A 22,719-nucleotide genomic window follows, 5' to 3' on the forward strand; every position below is an offset into this window, starting at 1 on the left:
GTTCAGTCAAATGTCTTTCAAAAAATACTTTGCAGACTATTTTACTAAAGAAGCATTCCTTTTTCCTTTTTTAACTTGATAATCTATTTAACTGAAGAAGAGCAATTCAGTTTATGGCAAAGAACCATTCAGGAGGTTGCCTGGAGGTGGGAAGACTCAGTGTTTCTCAAAGGTGAGGTGTAGCTCACCTCTATCAGAATGCCCTGGGGAGCTTTTAAAACTTCAGATATTTAGGCCCCCCCTCCAGCCCTACTGAGTCCAGATCTCTGGGTGGGACTCAGAAGCTGCATATTTAATGAGCTCTGCAGGTGATTCTTATGTATCTTAAAAAGTAAGGGGTCTCTTCAAAGTGGAAATTAGTAGTTATGTCATAAAAGCCAGTAGTGCCTTCTGCCCTGGCACTTTTCTAGCATTGACGAAGGGGTCAATGGTACATTGCCTTTGAAAAAATTCCAGTTTGAATGAAGAGCAAGTCATTTTCCCTCTTCTCAATGTTTTCTCCTAGCTCTGTTTTCCTCCAGGGGCTCAATTGTCCAGCCTTCTTCACAGAGAATAGCATTTGGAGTTGAGCAGCTCCCAAAACATTGTCATTATTATTTTTGGTCCTTGTTTGTTCCTAATATCTCTGCATTGCTGATCAGTGACCATGATCTGCACTTTCAGGCAAGAAAAAGAACACATTCTAGCAGCTGAGTCACCTGACAGTTACCAGGTATGAAGTAGATCTCAGTCTCTGACAACACCTTCTGTTGGGCAGTGGTTCTTAAACTTGGGTGCACATTGGAACTTCCTGGGAAGGTTTAAAACTCCCAATGCCTAGGCCATACCCCTGACCAATGTCATCAGAGCCTCTGAAGTAGGACCCAGGCATTAGTACTTTGATAAACACCCCTGGTGATGCCAGGGTGCAACTTAGGCCAAGAGCCATGGTTCTGGGGACATCTGTAGAAAGTGCCTTGAGGCCTTTAGACCACCTTAGGCTGATCATCAATATTTTTCTTTACAGGTGTCACTTTTCCTATTTTCCGGTACACCCTAGAAGGACGAGAAAGTTTAGGAGATATTTCTTACAGAAATTTCTTCCTGGAAGAGAATTTTAAAGGTTCTTTAGAGTGTTCAGCCACCATTACAGGAGACCCAGTACACATGTGTAGTCTTAACCACAGTGTGCACTACCCCTGCACACCTATGAAACTACCCTACGCCAACCCTTCACTTTGTCTGTTTCAAGATAATCTACGAAATTTATCAGTTTGGGGCTCTTTGCTGTCTTCTCAAGAGCCAGTAACAGATCTCCAGTGAGCTGAAACAGGGAAAGTTGTTTTAAACCATTGACTGCTTAATAAATTAGCACTAGACGGCTCTTTGCCTAATTTATCTCTGAAAGCCAGTTTCCCAGGGTATCAGAGCAATACCACAAGAAAAATTATTTCCATTAAACACCACAAAAATGTCTTTCCTGTGATACTTCACTGAAAGGGTGACATGTACGAGATTCTCAGTCACAAAACAGGAAAGAAATGTTTGAAAGTTAAATTAAAAAGTAAAGCACAGTTAGGATTTTATTGAGCTTAAGCCCCATTCCTACCCCCTAAACATATAAATCTGTTCTGTGTTCTGTGTCTCCCACTCAGATGGGTGATAAATTTTGGATGCTGAATTCTTATGTCTCTAAAAATAACGTTTACCTAAAGTGAAGTGCAACATCTGGGTCCATTGAAGGAGCATGAAGTGGCCTTTCAGGTTAATTATTTGTGTGGCCAGGTTAGGTTTCCCAGCCCTGAAAATGATACTGGTTTTGTTTCTCTTGGCCCCTGCCCACCACAGGTAAAGAATACTGTCCCAGTGACTTTCCCATAGACCTATTCCTTCATGCAGAATGTTGCCATCAGTGCCCTGACACTGAGGAAATGGAATATTTTCCATCTGCTCCCTGAGCTGAGGACCTGCTGTGCCTGGAGGTCTCTTGGTTATTTGGTTAGAAATAGACTGAAGAGTCCCCCCAGTGCTGTCATAGTGGATGCCATCAGAACAGATCATGGGTCTCTAGTATTCTCAAAGGAGTGTTTCTCTCTGCTGTTCTCATCAAACGCGTGTCTACTTCTCTACTCCAGAAAGTGGATTGAGATGGTCCATATGCATCTTTAGACACTGCCTGAGTAGGCTGGCATTAGATTTATCAAAATAAGAACTCTTAATCCCCTTTTATACCTCTCAAGTCCATATTCCAAAACAGGCTGATACCGTGGAAAAAGAAGCCTTATGAAGGAATGGGGCAAGAGCAACCAGCTGTCCAGGGTGATCCTGGGAAATTATGGTCTTTCTTTCCTTTTTTTTATGGATAACATCACAGACAGTCTTGAAATAAATTTTTTAAATCTCTAGATCTTTGTATAAATTTGAGTCCAAACATTTGTATCCACAACATAAATTTTTCCAGGCACTGACTCAAGACCCGGGAGCTATCTTTTCATTTTTCCCCTCTTCCCTACCAAATTCTGTTTGTTATTTCTTCTCTTCTTTTCCACTTTCTTGGCCACTAACTCACTTTAAGTCTTAATGCTTCATTTTAGTCTATTATAAAAGGCTTCTAACTCATCCTCAAACTTTTAGCCTTTCAAAATTAAAGGCCATTCTTTTTTTAAAAAATTTATTTAATTTGTTTATTTATTTTTTGGCTGTGTTGGGTCTTCACTGCTGCACATGGGCTTTCTCTAGTTGCAGCGAGTGGGACTACTCTTCATTGTGGTGCGCGGGCTTCTCATTGCAGTGGCTTCTCTTGTTGTGGAGCGTGGGCTCTAGGTGTGCGGGCTTCAGTAGTTGTGGCACAGGGGCTCAGTAGTTGTGGCTCGTGGTCTCTAGAGTGCAGGCTCAGTAGTTGTAGCACACGGGCTTAGTTGCTCCGCGGCATGTGGGATCTTCCCAGACCAGGGCTCGAACCCGTGTCCCCTGCATTGACAGGCGGATGCTTAACCACTGCGCCACCAGGGAGGTCCCTAAAGGCCATTCTATACACCACCACCAGAGCAAGCTTCTTGGATTATTGCTTTGCTCAAATCACTTCTGTATTTAAGCTTTTGTAATGATTCTCCCATTGACTACTGAATAAAATCATGGCAATTTATCCTGGTGTTCAAGGTCTTTTAAAGTTTGGTTCCAAATTATGTTTCCCATGTTCCAGCCAAATGACACCTTCACACCCCCTCTTTTTTTTTTTTTAAATTTTTTATTGCGGTACATGGGCCTCTCACTGTTGTGGCCTCTCCCGTTGCGGAGCACAGGCTCTGGATGCTCAGGCTCAGCGGCCATGGCTCACGGGCCCAGCCTCTCCGCGGCATGTGGGACCCTCCCGGACCCGGGCACGAACCCGTGTCCCCTGAATCGGCAGGCGGATGCTCAACCACTGCGCCACCAGGGAAGCCCACCCCCTCATTTTTTAACCTCATCTTGTTCTTGCTTACTTCTGGCTCGTATCATCTGAACTGTCCTTCCCTTCATCTGTCCTTGATGAAATCTTGCTTTTCCTCCAAAATCCAACTCAGAAGCTCCCTCTTTCTTTCATAAAGCCTTTCATGGCCACTTTACTCAGAAGTTTTCTTTGCTTTCCTGTCCTCAAACATTTGATTAGGGCTACTCTCAGGTCCCATAACAGGCATTGTCTTGTACTGTAGTTATTTGGGTACCTAGTTTAGCTTTCTCATTGGGTTTCACTTTATGGAAGGCGTGAACATGCCTTGTACATGTTGGATGATAAATGAATAAATGAAAAGAATCAGTTAAATACTACCTCCTTCCCTTCCTAATCCTTATACTGAAAAAGTGTGGTTTAGAGAACAGGCACTGGAGAAATCTCTAGTACATCTAGTTTGAAGACAGTCACTGGACCTAAGGATGTAGATTAATGGTGAGGAGACCTTAGCACATCTGAGTTTAGACTAGTTTCCACAGACCATCTATGTGTTCAGAGGCTTATCTGAATGAATAGATCCTCCCAGATCTTTGGAATTTCAGGGATGGAAGGGGGCAGAGGTGTGGGCCTTTTAAGTCATAAAATATGTATATAAAAAAATTTAACCAGAAATTGCATAACTTTCTGAAATTTTGAGGCTCAAAGCTGGCAAGTATGTGGTGTAGATGGCCTAGGAACTGCTGAGTGGGTTCACCTTTGGCATGCTTCCTCCGGAAACCTGGCTACAAGACTTGGGCAAATCATGAGTTTACAGGCTGAAAGGCAAAAGACACTTAAAAAAATACTTCAAAGGATTAAAATGGTGCAACAAATGCCCAGTCCTGGTCAGCCTATTTGCATCACAAGATGGCTTAATACCCGGGAATAGTAGGCCCTTAAAAACAAACTCCTCTTTACTCAAATTATTTTTGCAGGCTGCGATTCTGGGTAAATGCAAGCCATCACATTTTGTATAAACTGTTATGTATAATTGTTTATACATAATAGCAACGTAAATCTGGCCCTCTGTTTCTCTTATTTGCCACAGTATTATGACTGTGTTAACATTAACAAAGTGAAGAAGTCATTCAAAGAGTGCAGGTGAAGGTGAATTAACTGGATAATACCAGCCCCCAAGTTTTTCCCTTTCTTTAATAGCAAGTATTGAGATCTGAACTTGTCAATAATTATCTGTATTGTCTCTTAATTTCACTTTGCTTAGGTAGTCTCAGTTTTTGATTTGTAACATGAGAGTAATAGTAATTTTAACTATCCCATGGGGTTATAATGAGGATTAAATTACAAAGATGAAAAGTATATTTAGAAAGTACTTTGTACCTTCTGAAGCACTGCACGTGTGTTTGCCTGTTACAGGTATATATGTGTTATTCAGATAAGGCAGTTGATTACGCTCTGGCCTGTATTTGATCCACTGAGCCATACTCCTCTTCAGATCATTTTAAGTTTGGATGGGTGGATAGGTAGACAGATGGGTGGACAATGAATGGATAGATGGATAGATGGATGGATGTATAAATATATGTATTCATATATATTCTATTTTAAATATACATAATTAACAATTATACTTAATCGGATAATAAACAACTTAGAAGTAAATCCAAAGTAGGAGATTAGGTTGAATGGATTTTACAAATACTGTTTGTGTGGTTTTAAACATAATTTTAGATTCTTTCAGTACTTTGAAAAATGTCCTCTAAAGCAGTGCTTTCTAAAAATCTATGAACCCATGCTGGTACATAAACTGTTTGTTCCCAGTAGCAATGATAATAAACCTACAGGCTAGTTCACTACTTTTTTTTTCTCCCTAAAAGTTTCTTGGTTTGTGTTCTGGCACAAGCTCTTTAAGTTCTCATGCACTGGCAAGTTGACTAATAATACAGTACAGTACACTAATAGTATAGTAATACTACTGTCAACTGTAGTAGCACTGTTCTGATGGCAGGTTTACTATTCGTTCATTCACTCAGCAGGCATTTATTGAGCACCATATTAGTTAACATAATGGTAGAGGTTATAACAAATAAGTCCTGAAGTTAACATAATAGAAACCCATTTTTCAGATATATCACAGTCTGCTCAATTGTTCTTGGTCTGGTGCTCTTCTATGTGGTTTTTGGGAAAACAGCTCTTTCTGTTTTGTGACTCACTCTTTTATAGTCTGCAGAGTCCTCTTCATTTAGCTAGCAATTGAAAAAGAGATGACAGGGAAGGCGTAGCCCCTTATTAGCCATGTCAAGAGTGACATGCATCGCTTCTGCTCACATTCTCTTGAGACAAGTGTCCTCCCTTTCCCCGAGGCAGAGGGACTGGAAAATATAATCCCTGGCTTTGTGGATACTTCCCAGCATTAACACTTCATTAGGGAAGGGGAGCAAAAAATTCCAGTGGTCACCTAAACTAGGGCTTCTCAAACCATCTGAGGTGAAGGACCAATTCTGTTTTTTAAAATGTTAAATCTATCACAGCCTGATAATTGGGGGGAAAAAAAACTATAAAAATAAATTACTAGAAAAAGAAAATAAACCGAAGATATACAAAATACAAGTCCAGTTTTTAAATTATTAGATTCAGCAGACATAAAATTAGCATACGGTTTCTCTACTTAGCTCGTAGAGGACTGGTAGCACCACACACAGACTGGCACTATCCTTACCACACTTGAGTTGCACTGTTCTAGACTCTGGAGTTAAAATCAATAGGGAACATTTTTCTCATGTAGGGAAATATAATAAACAAATTAATAAATAAGATAATTTTAGGTAGTGATAAGCATTATGAAGATATGTTACCAGCAGAAGTGACCCAGCATCTTCTGGAGAGGACTTCTTGAGGAAAATCTTTATCATGATCAAGATAGAACATCAGATTCAGGAAAATGTATTTAGAACAAAAAGATGCAACCATGTTTAAATGTATGTGTTATGCTTCATTTTCATTTCTGATTTCAAAATTTTCGTAAGGATTCAGGATCTAGCCCCTTTAAAAAAAACAGGAGGTAAAGAAGAAATGTTTTAAGCTTCTTATCCTCTTTTCCTAAGATAACATACACATTAATGATTTTTATAACAGTTTTATTGAGATATAATTCACAAACCATACAATTAAGTAATTTAAAGCATGCAATTAATGGTTTATAGTATATTTACAGATGTATACAATGATCACCATATCCAATTTTAGAATGTTATCATTATCTAAAAAAAAAAAAAAACCCAACTCTGTACCCTTTAGCTATCAAACTCCTGTTACCCATTGCCCCCAGCCCTAAGCAACTATTAATCTAGTTTCTGTCTTTATATATTTGCATATTCTTGACATTTTATATAAATTAAATCATATAATGTCTGATCTTTTGTGACTGACTTCTTTCACTTAATGTTTTCAAGGTTCAGCTGTGTTGTAGCACATATCACTACTTCATTCCTTTTTATGGGGGAATAATATTTCATTGTATGGATATACCATATTGTGTTTATCCATTCATCAATCAATGGACATTTGGGTTTTTTTCCACCTTTGGCTATTATGAATAATGCTGCTATAAATGTTTGTGTGAGTCCTCCAGCCATGTTCTTCTTTTTCAAGATTGTTTTGGTTATTATGGATCCCTTGCAATTCCATATGAATTTTAGGAATGTCTTATTAATTTCTACAGAGAAGCCAGATAGGATTCATAGAGGGATTGTGTTGAATGTATAGATTAAATTAGGGAATATTGGCTTCATAACAACGTTAAGTCTTCTGATCCATGAACCTGGGATATTTCAATTTATTTATGTTTTCTTTAACAGTGATTCATAATTTTCAGAATATAAGTTTTGCAATTTTGTTAAATTTATTCCTAAATATTTTACTCTTTTTGATGCTTTGTAAATGGAATTTTTTAACTTCATTTTTGGATTGTTCATTACAAGTGTATAGAAATACAATTGATTTTTGTATATTGATCTTGTATCTTATAACCTTGATGACTTATTTATTATTCAAATAGTTGTTAGTGGATTCCTTAAGATTTTCTATGTACAGGTTCATGTCATCTGCAAATAAAGATAGTTTTACTTTTTCTTTTCTAGTCTAGATGCCTTTTATATCTTTTACTTGCCTAATTACCCTGGTTTGAACCTCCAGTATAATGCTGAACAGAAGTGGCAAAAGTGGACATCCTTGTCTTATTCCTGAACTTCGGGAGAGAGCATCCAGTCTTCTACTATTAAGTATGATGTTTGCTATGGGATTTTGTAGATCACTTTATCAAGTTAAGAGTTTCCTTCAATTCCTAGTTTGTTAAGTGTTTCTATCATGAAAGCATTTTGGATTCTGTCAGATGCTTTTTACTTCATCTATTGAGATGATTAAGTGGTTTTTGTTTTTTATCTTACTGATATGGTGTGTTACATAAATTGATTTTCAGATGTTAAACCAACCTTGCATCCTGGGATAAGTCCCAATTGGTCATGGTTTATAATTCTTTTTATATGGTGCTGGATTTGGTTTGCTAGTATTTTGTTGAAGATTTTTGTGTCCATATTCATAAGAGATACTGGTACGTAGTTGTCTTTTCTGTGATATTTTTGTCTGGTTTTGGTTTCAGAGTAATACTGGCTTCATAGAGTAAGTTGGAAAATGTTCCCTTCTTTTGTACTTTTTGAAGAATTGATATTAATTCTTCTTCAAGTGTTTTGAAGAAATCGCCAGTGAAGCTCTCTGGGGCATGGCTTTTCTTTGTGCATACTTTTGATTATTAATTTAATCTCTTTTCTTGCTATAAGTATATTCAGATTTTCTATTTCTTCTTGAGTCAGTTGCAGTAGTTTGTATCTTTCTAGGAGTTTGTCCATTTCATCTAAGTTGTCTAATTTATTGGCATACAGTTGTTCATATGGGATTGTTTATAATCCTTTTTATTACTGTATGTTCAGTAGTAATGCCCTTTCTTTCACTTCTGAATCTAGTAATTTGACTCTTCTCCCTTTTCTTCCTCAATAAATCTAGCTAAAGATTTTTCAATTTTGTTAGTCTTTTCAAAGAACCAGTTTTTCGTGTCATTGATTTTCTCTATTGCTTTTCTATTCCCTATTTCATTAATTTTCAACTAATCTTTATTATTTTCTTCCTTCTGCTTGCTTTGGGTATAGTTTGCTCAACTTTTTCCAGTGTCATAAGGTGGAAGTTTAAGTTATTGATTTGAGATCTTTCTTGTTTTTTAATTTAGGTATTTACAGCTATAAATTTCCCTTTTAGCGCTGATTTCTCTGCATCCCATACATTTTGATATGTTGTATCTCCATTTTCATTCATCCCAAAATCTTCTGTATTTTCTATTTTGAATTCCTCCTTGAAGCATCAATAATTTGGAGTTTGTTGATTAGTTTTCACATATTTGTGAATTTCCAATTTTTTTCTGTTTTTGATTTGTAATTTCATTCTATTATAGTCAGAGAACATATTAGTACTATTTTCACTCATTTAAATTTATCAAGGTTTGTTTTATGGACTAACATATGGTCTATCTGGGGAAATGTTCCATGTGCACTCAAGAAGAATGTATATTCTGCTGTTATTGGGTGGAGTGTTCTACAGATGTATGTTGGATATCATTGACTTACAGTGTTGCTCAAATCTTCTATTACCTTGATCTTCTGCTTCTGTTCTATCCATTATTTAAATAGAATACTGACGTCTCTGACTACTCTTGTTGAATTGTCTTTCTCCCTTTGTTTGCTTTATGATTTTGGTACTCTGTTTCTAGGGTCATATATGTTTATAATTGTAATGTCTTCCTGATGGATTTTTCTTCTTATACAATGTCCCTCTTTATTGCTGGTAGTGTTTTTGTGTTTTAAGGTCTCTTTTGTCTATTAGTATAGTCATCCCAGTTTTCCTGTGGTTGCTGTTTGCATGATATATTGTTTTACATCCTTTCAATTTATTTGTATCTTTGAATATATAATATGTCTCCCACAGAGAGCATATAGTGGGATCCTATTTTTTTAATCCAGTATGGCAATTTCTGCCTTTTGCATGGGTTTTTATACCATTCACATTTAATGTTATTATTGATGTAGTTGGATTTGTGTTTGCCATTTTACTTTCTTCTTTATATTTTGTTTTTTGTTTCTTTGTTCCTCCTTTACTGCTTTCTTTTGCACTAAGTGAATATTTTCTAATGTATCATTTAAATTCTTTCATGATTTTTTCACTATTTTTGAGTTGTTTCCTTAGAGGTTGCTTTAGTGCTTATCATATACATCTTAGCTTATCAGAATCAACTTCATGTTGCCACAAACTTAATCTTAGTGAGATATAGAAGCATTATTTCTATATATTTGTATTTGTTATATATTTGTATTTGTATATATATTTGTATTTGTTATATATTTGTATTTGTATTTGTTATATATATTATTGTTGGACATATACATCTGTAAATATTACAGACCCAACAGTACACTGTCAGAGCTCTCACTTTATATAATTTTATGACGTTTAAAGAAGCTGAGAGGAGAAAGGAGAGCAGGTATATATTTACAGCTTTTGTTATATTAACCTTATTTATCGTTTTTGGTTCTCTTCATTTGTTTGCATGGATCTGAGTTTACATCTGGAGTCATTTCCTTAGGCCAATAGAGCTTTGCTTTCACTCACCTCCTTTGTGCTCTTACTGGCAAATACATTTTATTTCTATATGCTTTGGTCCAACATTATATTATACACATTTTATACAGTTGATTTTTAAATCAATTAAGAGAGAGAGAGAAAATATGCATTTTACTGTCTTTTGTAATTACATAATTACCTTTAATGGTGGCCTTTTTTTTTTTTTCTGGTGTGGGTCTGAATTACTGTCTGGAGCATTCAGCCTGAAGAAATTTTTAAAAATATTTCTTGTAGGACAAGTCTGCTAGCAACAACTTTTCTCAGTTTTTGTGTATCTGGAAATTTATTCCATCTCTATTTTTAAAGATAGTTTTGCAGGATACAGGATTTTTAGGTGACACTTTTTTTCTTCGAGCACTTTAAATAACATTATCTCCTAGAATCCATTGTTTCTGATTGTAAGTCAGTCGTTAATCTTATTGGAGTTCCCTTGTAACTGATGAGTTATTTTTCATTTTCTGCTTGTAGGATTTTCTCCCTGTCTTTCATCATTTTTGCTGTAACGTGTCTGTTTTTTGTTTAATATTTATTTATTTATTTAGCTGTGCCAGGTCTTAGTTGCAGCACAGCGAGATCTTTGTTGCCACATGCAGGATCTTCGTTGCGGCATGTGAGATCTTTAGTTGCGGCATGTGGGATCTTTTAGTTGTAGCATGTGGGCTCTTAATTGCAGCATGCGGGATCTAGTTCCCTGACCAGGGATTGAACTTGGGCCTCCTGCATTGGGAGCACGGAGTCTCAACCACTGGACCACCAGCGAAGTCCCAATGTGTCTATTTGTGAGTCTCATTGTGTTTATCTTACTTGGAATTTGTTGAGCTACCTGGATGTGTAGATTAATGTTTTTCAATAAATTTGGGAACTTTTCAGCCATTATTTCTTTGAATATTTCTTCTGCCCTTTTTATCTCTCCTTTCTTTCTAATACTCACATATGCATATATTGGTATTGTTAATGCTATCTCACAGTTCTCTGAGGATCTTTTCATTTGTCTTTATTCTTTTTTCTCTCTGTTCTGTAGGTTGTATAAAATCTATCAATTGTCTTGTTTGCTAATTATTTCTTCTGTCCATTTGAATCTACTGTTGAGCTCCTCTAGTGTATTTTTAATTTCAGTTGTACTGTTCATCTCCAGAATTTCCATTTTTCCCTATAATTTTTATCTTTATTGATATTCTCTATTTGATGCAATGATGTCATTGTGTCTTCCTTTACTTCTTTAATTATGATTGCCTTTAGTTCTTTGAACATATTTATAATGGGTACTTTGATGTCATTGTCTGTTAAATCCAACATCTGGTCACTCTCACAGGCAGTTTATGTTTTTTCTGCTTTTTTTCTGGTGTAAAGAACATACTTTCCTGTTTTTTTGTTTCATAAATTTTTAAATGGAAACTGGATGTTTTAGGTAACATAATATTATAGCATCCCTGGATATTGGTTTCCCACTCTGGGGCTTATTTTTGTTATTTGTTTATTTGTTTGGTTAACTCTCTGGATTACTTTAGGGAAGTCTGTTTTCTCCTGACACTGTGAAATCGCTGACTTTACTACTTAGGGGGCACAGCCTTGGGTATGCCCAGTCGCCCTGGGATGAAACTAGTTTTGGCAGGGCTCTCTTAGGTGGTCTCTTTCTCTGACCACACTCATCCACTAAGTGCCACTAATTGCCATCTGATTACTATATTGTTTTAAACAATGTACTAGGGGCATATATTGCTTTATAAATGAATCCAATCAAATCCAGGCTCCTTTGAAGATATAATTGCAGAGGTCAGTATTTGAGATTTGTTCTGACCCCAGTTGTTTTCCCCAGTTGTCCCTTTTCCCAGTTCTCTCCAGCAAATTAACCAGCCTACAACTTAGCATATATCTCCAATGAATCTATCAGTACCCTCCCAATTTCCTTTCATTACCACTTCCACTGTTTTTGAGAGTTTCCTTAGGATTGAACTTCTCCACTTAGCACTGCTCTAATTCTGTGGTGAGCAAGTAAGCAGATTATGATTTAGCTTGTCATATATATATGTCTACAGATAAAAACAAACAAATGAAAATGGACTAATTAGAATAATTGAGAATCCAGTCTGTTGAGAAGTTATAGTTCTCACTATAAAGGCAGTAACTGACATTTGACCTTTGTGGGTTTAGTTAGAATGAGCTGACCTCCCTAGGTCTTATCACCTCTAGACATCCTGACAAAACTGGTCTGGTCTGCAGAGCTAAACTCAGACCTGGAGCAGGTTCTCTCCTTGCCACCTGGTCATGTAGGCTACCTGTCCCAAACCCAAGCCACACCTTATGTTCTTTCTGGGACTTGCTAACTAAAGCATTTACATTGTGTTTTCATCAAAGAACTTAGCAGGAAAGACTTGGACTCATTTGAATTTTACCTAATATTATATAATGGGGTTATCTATGATCTCTTTGGCAGACATTTTCAGATAGAAGAAGATTGGAACTTCTCTAGCTGTTGTTATTGTTGAGAGTGAGCCCTCCTAAAGTTAGAAAGAAATGTGAAAAGAAGTTGAAAGGATAATGAAGGATGGGAATAATTAGACATGTGAAGGTCAGAATGTAAAGTTACTATCTTAGATATTATGCAGTGGGTTAAAGGTAGCTAAAGACAATAATGGCCAAAAGAGTATAGATCCTAAGAGGAAGAGGAGAATAAATCGGGATAAAGAGGAATTACAAGAAAAGACAGAATCGATACTCCTTTCCCCATTTTCCCCCAGTTAGCAAAGTGTGTTCTCTGAGCCCTAACAAATACTGAAGGTCAGTTTTGACAAGGGAGCATTTCTGCTAATGGCATCACACTGGGCAATATAGCTAAGGCACTTTTTCTCATTAATTTGGGTTTCTAACCCATCATGAAAGAAGGTTGATTTATTTATTCAAATGTTTATCGAACTTACCGTTTGTAAGTCAGGGTGTCAGGAACTAGGGACATGACCGTAAGCAAGATGGACAGGAGGGTGGCTGATATCAAGTTAACAGTCACTTATTATTCAAGGTGGTAAGTGTGAGGAAATGCAATATGCACAGCGTGTTATGGGAGCAAAGAGGAGGGGCATCTAATCCAGACTTGGCAGCTAAGAAGGGCTCCACAAGCAAGGCTCCTATTAGGCTGGAATCTCTAGAACAGGACCTTATCTCTCTTGTTCACGTGAACATCCCTAGAACCTAGCACAGTGCCCAATATGTGATGGAAGCTCAATAGAAATAGAATGAATGATTGAATTAATCAAAACTTATCTTTACTTCATTTGCTTGGTATAGAAATTGTCCCAATGGGTGATACTATCCCAAATCCTGTTCTTTGATTCTTAGAGTTTCCTTATGAGAAGAGAAAAAACATTTCTGGGAACACTGATCTGACATTTACTTGCCATTAAACTTCCATGAATATCAAAATTTTAGTCTGAACCCTCAATTAAGAAAGATAATGAAATGTCAAGGTGATATCAAATATATCTTTTAAAAAATCAGGGGAAAAATCAATATGTAATGCCAATGGAAACATTGCAGTACAACATAATTTGAGCCTTAACAACTCAATGAAGCAAGTACATGTTCCTATTCAAGCTCTTTCAGAATGTGTCTGTAGTGTTTTAACTGGATATTTACAGATAGCTGAAATACCTAAGAATCACTTGATTATTATTTGTAGCTGCTTCTGTACACCACAAAGAAATTAGCTGCCAACTCTATTTTAGTGGCTAACATTTGGAAAACAGACCAAAAAAATGGCTTCAAAGGAATATCCTCATATTAAAACTCATGCAAATAGTCTGATATGGGGCAAGGAAAATGAATTTCAAATGAGAAGATTTACCACTTAGTAGCTTTGTGATCTGGGATAGGTCAATCTTTCTGAGCTTGGTTCCTAATCTGTGAAATGCAGATATCATGATGTTGCCTAACCTCATGGCACTGCTGTGAAGATCAAAGGAGATCATGTAAGTGGAGGAACTTTGAAAACTGTAAAAAGCAATATGTGTCAATTATTAAAATAATATTATGAATGGAAAATGGAATTCAAGTTGCTAACCATGAATGTGGCCCATGAGGGAGAATCTTTAATGTTCCATATTCAGCTCCAGAGCCCTTGACCTGTCAGCAGTTCATCACTTAAGATATGGAAAAAAATCTCATGCTGTGCGAAAGATTTAGGAATTGGGTAAAACAGTTGAAAAAACAAAAAAGTCCTCTGATCAATCTCACAACCCAAATTGTGAGCATCTGCACATATCCTTTAAAAGAATATCCTTTTAATCATTTGGGAAGCATTTTAGCCTCCCTGGAGTTCTCACTGAAGCTGATATGGAAAACTCACTTACCCAAGTGGCTTGAGTGACTAACTAGACAATCTTTATTAATTTGATAGTTCTAACTGTTTAAATAAAACCTGCCTTGATAGTGAAAGGCTCAGAGCAAGGCTGGAAGGGGCAGGATCTGGGACGAATCGCATCCAGGGAAGACAGCTGAGACAGCTGCTTCCCTAAGCGAGTGTTTGAGAAGCAACATCTTTATAAGACTAAAAGGGTTTATTTTCACTATAACTAAAAGAAACTAAGTATCAGTCACCACTAGCAAGAGTGATCTTTATCTATCTTTGTTGGCTTGAGAGAAAGGGAAGGAATCTTAAAAGGCTCCAGCAGCTGCAGGCTCCTCACAGAGGACATCTCCCTCACATTGCTGACATGTCTTGGATTTTTCCAAACTTACATTGTGTTAGAAGAAATTACCTCAGAGGTTGAATGTCCTCCTACACGTGTAACCCCATGTGGGTGTAATCAAGTACCCCTCTCGCAGAAGAATCAGGATTCCCTAGTCTGTTTCTCGGAAAGGCCAGCGATTGCCTTGCGAAAGGTTTTGTGATCCCCTCCTGGCTTGGAAGGCTCTCTCTCAGCACCTGTGAGCCCTCACCCTGGAGAGATGGCTAATGTGCTAATTACCCCAAACCCAAAAATGTAAGCTGTAAACAAAGGAGAGCTGTGTTTATAATCAATCAGTTTTATGACCTTCTGATGGTGATGATATCAGTGGCGTTTACACTGGGAGACCGCACAGCGTTCTCCAGCAGCTGGCCGCTTCTGTTGCTTGAGAGCAGGGAATGATGTGGCCCATTAATTGTAGTCTTTGCACTGAAGGGCATGTTACCTTGGCCAAATGGCCAATCTGGCTCTTGGAATTGCCAAATAAATTATTTTCAAAAATCTCAAAGTCAGCTTGGATGGTTTTCAAATAATCTGTGGTTTGGAGCCTACACTCCTTCTGTACCGCCCCCCTCACTCCCCACTGCCGTCCCATGAAAAACTAAAAATGCATTCTTTCTGAGCTGTAACTTGATATATACATGATTTGAAGACAGCAGGGAGACACTTTAATCCCAAAGAGAGAGAGGCTTGGCCTGGATGCAGGAAGAGCTCACCCCCTCTGATTTAGGACTGACCTTTGCTAGTCACTCTCCCTGCCCTGAAGCTGTTTCTCCACCTGAAGGCTGAGGTGGGGATGACTCCGCAACAGATGCCTGCAGAACACTTCGCAATCATCAGACCAGGAGGATCCATACAAAGTGTAAATATCATAAAATGTGGCAAGAGAAATGTTTACACCAACCTGTGGTTTCTTATCAAAGCCAAAATTTCTGGGTTCTTGAATGAAAACTTCTGGCTGCGCATGTGAGATTTGCAACTGCCTTTGGCACCAATGAAATACGATTTTTAAGGTGCCCAACAATGTCCTGGGGGTCTCCCAAACCTCCTTTGTATCCATTTCCTTTCATATTGTGTCTTTCCAACTCGTGGAGATGAGGCAGGAGAACTTCGGCTGCATTTTGGATTTGTTAACCATGCAGAGTACTTGCCAGTGAAGCCCCGAATTCTCTTGCCCCCAAGTGCCTTGCCCTTCACTTATAGACCCCTGGGAAAACCCAAGCCCATCTGCTTCTCATTCATTTACACTTTACTCATCAAAATGTTGGTTTTGGCTGGATTCCTTTGTTTTTGTTTCAAGAAACCCTTAAGAAAAGATGGGTGGGTAATTAGCAAGGAGTGCTGATGACCCTAAGCTCTCTGTCCTTTTTCTAGCATAACTTTTGGTCCATTGTATGGTGACAAGCAGTATTTTTTCCCCATTTATCCCACTTACTAGGCTCCCTAAATTATTTAATTTTTTAAAAGAATAGAGTGTTTTGCTTCTGTCCCACAACCAGAGATTTGAAAACAAGCTGGAATCTGCAAGGTTTTTATGAGGGGAAACTCATGGGATCTCAGACTTTTCCTTTTCTTTCTTCTATTTTAAAAGAGCCAACTGCTTTTTCTTACATTCATGAAAGTGAGTGAGTGGCTGGGAACTGTTTATCTCACTGACTTTAGGGAATAGGAAAAGGAGTCTAGTATTGTATTCTTCCCTCCCCACCACCATCCCCTTTTCTTTGTCAAATACTCTTAAAACTGAATATTTGTGAGCTGCAAGAAAAATAAATGCAGTATTTTCTGGTCTTACAGTTTTTTGTTTGCTTGTTTTGTTTTGTTTTGTTTTGTTTTATCCCCTCAAAGCAGCTTCTTTTCCCTAGCTTTTAGTCAAAATCAGTAGTTGCAGCATCTTAAGTGGGGCCAGATCCCTTCCTCACTTGCAGTTGTAAACTTGCTGATCTTTGGAAGTAGAAATAAAGTTAGATTACATCCTGTTTCCCCCACCAGCAGAAATAGAATAGATAGCTCCCTCCCCAATCCTTAGTTTACACATTCCTGAATAACAACCATAATCTAAACTTTGTAGGAACATGATGAGAAATATCTCATTTAAAGGATGCATTACTGTTGCTTATGTATTGTATTGACTACAACCTTAAACAACGTTCTTATTTAAAGATTAAGGGATTTATATGCTTGGGTTAAGCTATCAAGTTTTGATAGTAGTGAGCCTATTATGAAGTATCTCAGTAATACCTTACGGCATGTATTGATTTTAATGATGTGACAATCAGGCACCTATACAATTTGGCAAATTCATTTCCATTTTATGTAGTAATGGTTTTACTTTCTGTTATGTGTGCCAGATAGTTGAAGACCAATATAATCTGCAAAACTGAAGTAATTGGGCAAAGGAGACCTAGCTGCTATTATGGGACTTAAGAAGTTCCAGAATTACCACTGCAGCTATAGCTTTATGTTAAATACTGTTCAGATGGGTGGCAGCCTAGGCCAAGCATTGAGAACCTGTGCTGTGGAACTAGATAAACCCAAGTTGAAATCTGAGATCTGATACTTAGCATTAACTAGGGCAAGTTACTGAGCCTTCCTGTTTTCTCATTGATATTATAGGAACAATAATAGTGCCCTGTCCAGTGGTATGTTGGTAATAGCTTGTTTCCACAGTTTGAATATTCCCACTTGGTTGATTTCAAGTTGTCAGCTGGAGTTGGGAGACATCAGCACAATCAGTTTTCGTGAGCTGGTGCAAGCCATTGTTAGCACTCCACTAACAGTACCCAAACCGTATGGTTGTTGGGAACATTAAATGAGATACAGCATGTGAAGTACTTAATTTTGTGCTTGTATATATTTTACTTCCTTGATTCTAAGATGCCATCAATTGTAAGAAAAACCACAATTTAAAAATAGATTTTAATGAAAAACATGTTTATTGTTGTATATATCCTATATCAGAAATGAAAAAAATAAAAATTTTGTCATAGAATTGAGTATATTGTGTTTACTCTTCACTACACACTGTGCTAAGCATTTATCGTAGGTAAGAGACCCTCATCACACATGTTTTTGGCTTAATGACTAAATTTGTTTGCTTATTAAATTAGAAGTACTCTATCAAATGCTAATACTCTGGGCCTTCTAGTTCTTTCATTAGAATTTTTACCTGTAGAAGTCTCTGTGTCACACCTTGTATTAACCTACGAGTACTACCACAATAAAATATCACAGACTGGGTAGCTTAAACACAGAAATTTCTCACAGTTCCAGAGATTTTTAAAGTCCAGGATTAAGGTGTCAGTAGGGTTGGTTTCTCCTGAGGCCTGTCTCTTTGGCTTGCAGCTGGCCATCTTCTTGTTGTGTCCTCACATGGCATTTCCTTTGATCATAGGCATGCCTGGTATCCTTCCTCTTATAAGGACACTAGTCCTATTCAGTTAGGGCTTCAACATACAAATGTGGTGGTGGGAGTCCATACACACCTCTTTAGGCTGTGTATTCGTTTCCTAGAGTTGCCATAACAAATGACCACACACTTCGTGGCTTAAAACAACAGAAGTTTAGTCTCTCACAGATCTGGAGACCTGAAGTCCAAAATTGAGGTGTCAGCAGGGCCATGTTCCCTCAGAAGGCTCTTGGGGAGAATCTTCTCTTGCCGCTTCTAACTTGTAGTAGCTCCAGGCATTTCTTGGCTTTATGTGGCCTAACTCCAATTTCTGCCTTCATCTTCACATGGTCGTCTTCTTTTCTCTCTTCTTCATCTGTCTTTTATAATGACAAGTGTCATTGGATTTAGGGTCCACCCAGTTAATCCAGGTTGATGTCATCTCAAGATCCTTAGCTCAGTTACACCTATAAAGACACGTTTTCAAATGAGATCATGTTCACAGATTCCAGGTAGACATACCTTTGTTGGTAGGGTGGGGGACATTCAACCTACTGCAGACAGATTAATTCATCTAATCAAATGCATGGGACAAAATATTGATTTATATCATAGGTAGATATGGTAACAGTGTCCAGTAAAGAAACTACTTGAGAAATCTTATTTTTTAAAAGCTTTTTGCTCTACTCAATGCTCTGTGGTGACCTAAATAGGAAGGAAATCTAAAAAAGAGGGGATATATGTATACGTATAACTGATTCAGTTTGCTGTACAGTAGAAACTAATACAACATTGTAAAGCAACTATACTCCAATAAAAATTAATTAAAATAAATAAATAAAAGCTTTTCACAAGCCCAAACCAGCTGACACCAGCTGTGGCAGAAAGAGCTACCTGACTAACCAAAGGCATGAGATCTCTTTCTACAATGTAGAGTTGTGGCTAAGTTGCAGCTGCCTAACTGGGAACTCCACTTTCCAGCTCCTCTGAATTTTAGTGTGTCCCTCTGACAAGTTCTGGCCAATGTGCTGTGAATAGAAATGATGTATAACACTTCCAGAGTAAGGTGGTTAAGTATTCTATGTGCCTGGCCCACATTTTCTTTGCCTTTCATGTCAACCTTAACAAGGCTGCATGAAGATGACACCTTCACAAGATTAAAGTAGATTACATACTTGAGTCATCATTTGGAGGATAGCTGCTCAGGAGAGATGCCCATCAAGAAATACCCTCATAAAAAGTTGCATGAGTAAGAGATAAACTTTTACTTTGTTAAGCCACTGAGATTTGGGGATTATTTGTTATAGCAGTTAGCTTATCCTAATACTACGGCTGGCACTCTATAATATATGCACAATAAAGTCCATTTTATAGTGAAATTCTAGCACTGGTTCATAAAACGTCCACCGCATTATATAAGACAGCAACCACATTATCTTGACATGCTAGGAATTAGTCACAAAATAACACTGACTGCAAGAAAGGTTTGGCTGTCTAAAATTGATTCTGATCTGGAAATGCTATTAAAAATGTTAAACATTCCATATAACTTAATCTAACTTTCTAAATTACTTGTTTTCCCTGGGAGATAACCAAGAATCAATAGCAATATTGAAGGATTATTTCATGAGGAGAACATTATAATACAATGGGAAAGAACCCAGCTTTTAGAGTCAGATGAATTTGTGTTTAAATGCCTGATATACCACTTTTACTTTATGAATTTGGCGAATTATTTAATATTTCTATGTCTTATCATTCCTTACTTATGAGAATGAGAAAATTATACCTACTTCACATGGGATTATTGTGAGCATTAGATAAAAACAATTTTTTGTGTGTTTAGAACATGGCTCAATTAATGATTATGGCTATTTTATTACTAGTATTGCTCTCATTGTTATTGATTATAATCTATACTTTCTGAAAATATCTCAGAATACTTCTGTCTCCACCACCAACTTCTGTTTTGGCTTGATGTTTGCAATGTCTAGATTGCCAGACATCATCACTTCCACTACTGTGTGATTGAGTTTAAACCATCTGGAAGTAGCTCATTAAATTAACCACCCCCAATCCTTTTCACTCTCAAGAAAATGGTCAGTCTATATGGTGTAGACACCTAGCCATGTTCTGAAGTATATGGTGGAAGAGATTGATCAGTAAGACTTCCAGGGTTCTCAGAACTTGGTATATTAGAACAGATAGAACCATGAGAATCAGGCTGAATTTCTGATTGGGTAATGTTTTAGGTTTGCCTTCAACATTTCTGTTTGACTTTATTTGAAACTTTGAAATGAGTAGAGACCTCTATGGATTCTACTTGGTGGTAGAATGACTGCAAACTGATGAGGATAGAGACTGTGCATGTTTTATCTGCTGCTGTATTTCCAATGCCAACCACAGTGTCTGGCACATGGTAGGTATTCAATGAAAATATGAAGAATTAATAGATAACACTAGAGAATACAGAGCTGGACCAAAGACTGCTGCGGGGTGTTCTTAGGAGCTTTATCATATACATTAGAGTCCACATGGGCTTGATATGACCTTGCCATATTAATCAGCTGAAAGATATTTCTCCTAGCATGACTTGATACCCCCAGAACTATGCAAAGCACCTTTCCCTCAGCATCATCTGTCATTTTTCAACTCTGTATCTTGAGAACTCATTCAAGCAAATAATTCTTTTCTGGTCATCAGAATTACTGAAATGGAGTCAACGGTTTTGTCTATATATTGTAGAGGAATGCAAAGCCTAACATAAAGGTATCCCTTCTCTAGTAAAAGAGTGAGTTAAATTCAACAGCTATTTCTTGATTAACTTTTATTCAGGAAGGGGTAAGTGATATGCACTAAGATATTAAAATGGAGCATTGCTATATATAGAGTTCTGTGTTTTGGGGATTTTGAAGTTGTCTGTAACTACAGAGATTTCAGGGAAGAGGGAGCATTTTTCTAGGTTAGGATTAAATAGAATTAGACATTTGAACAAATAGACTGGGGCCTGGCACAATATAACGCCTAAAGAGTGTTGTGTTTGTGTTCTTATCAGAGCTATTAATATCATTGCTGTTGTTCATGCGATAGTGCTCCACACAGATCTTCCTTTAAGGATGAGGACACTAATTCCCCTAAGTGCCAGGAGTTTTGACCGATGATAGCTCAGAGATGAATCTGTCTCCAGAAATTGCCTTTGGCTGAAAGGAACTTGTTATGGACTTGCTTGTGTCCCCTACCCCCCAAATTCAAATGTTGAAATCTTGACCTCCATAACCTCAGAATGTGACTATATTTGGAGACAGGGGTGTTAAAGAGGTAGTGAGGTTAAAATGAGGCCACTAGTATGGGCCCTAATCCAATGTGACTGTTGCCTTTATAAAAAGTGATTAGGACATATAGAGAGACACCAAGGGTGTGCATGCATGCACAGAGGGACAGGAGGGTTGCCTGAGACTGGATCCTGTGGATGCTGTGAAGAGGCAGTAAGAAGGCGGTCATCTACGAGTCACTGAGAGTGGGCTCAGGAGAAACCAACCCCGCTGATCTTGGACTTGTAGCTTCTAGAATGTAAGAAATAAATTTATGTTGTTTAAGCCACCCAGTCTGTGTTTGTTGTGACAGCCCTTGCAAAGTAATGCAGAGTTGCTTCAATGAAGTTACATCCCAGGAGGGGCAGACTGCATCCAACGACTGGTCACTGTGGTAGTATAATGCCTAGAAGCCTAGCCTCAATTTGGGATAGCTCTGAAGGCCATCCCAGCTCAGAGCACCCCAGTACTTGCTAAGGCCCCAAAGGTTTAACTTCTTTCCCTGCTCAGTCCTCACTCCCTTAGAGGTGTTGTCATTGAGAGAGTTCTGCAGAAAACTTACTGCACAAAGATCTCAGAGTCCATTTCCTAGGGAACGTAACCTATGACAATTAGTATTAGGGACGGCTTTAAGAAGCAAACTCTAAAATGGGATTTGGGAGTGAGATCACTCCTGGCTGGTTAACAATTAGGACTCATTCATTGGTGGTAGGGAGTATGCTTGCATGCTGTTGCAGTACAATTATTATAACTTTCACTAGTAGTAAACTGGGATGAAATGAGGAAAAGGAAAGCAATGGTGGTGTGATGTCTTAAGTATTTAAGAAGTTTAGAGGAAATAGTAATTATAAGAGCAGTGGAATTGCATGTCTCTTGCTGAGGGCTATCAATGCACTAAAGAAAAAGAGTGAAAGGCTGAGGGGAATTAGCCATCCATTTAAGTGTGAAAGTCAGAGGGCCTCTTTGTAGAATATAAAGAGGCTCATCTTCTGCAGCCAGAGGACAGACAAACCTGAGGATCAAGCGCAGGACTTAATTATCAGGACAACAGAGCTCCAAAGAGGGTTGGATTCTCAACCTTGGCAAGTCTGCTATACCAAGGTCAGGGCTCTGGCTGGGAAGGGGTAGCATTCTAGGTTGACACTCAAGAATCTTGAAAACTGAGGTCCTTTT

This window comes from Delphinus delphis, chromosome 2 (genome assembly GCF_949987515.2).
Source record: "Delphinus delphis chromosome 2, mDelDel1.2, whole genome shotgun sequence".
NCBI classification, from domain to species: Eukaryota; Metazoa; Chordata; class Mammalia; order Artiodactyla; family Delphinidae; genus Delphinus; species Delphinus delphis.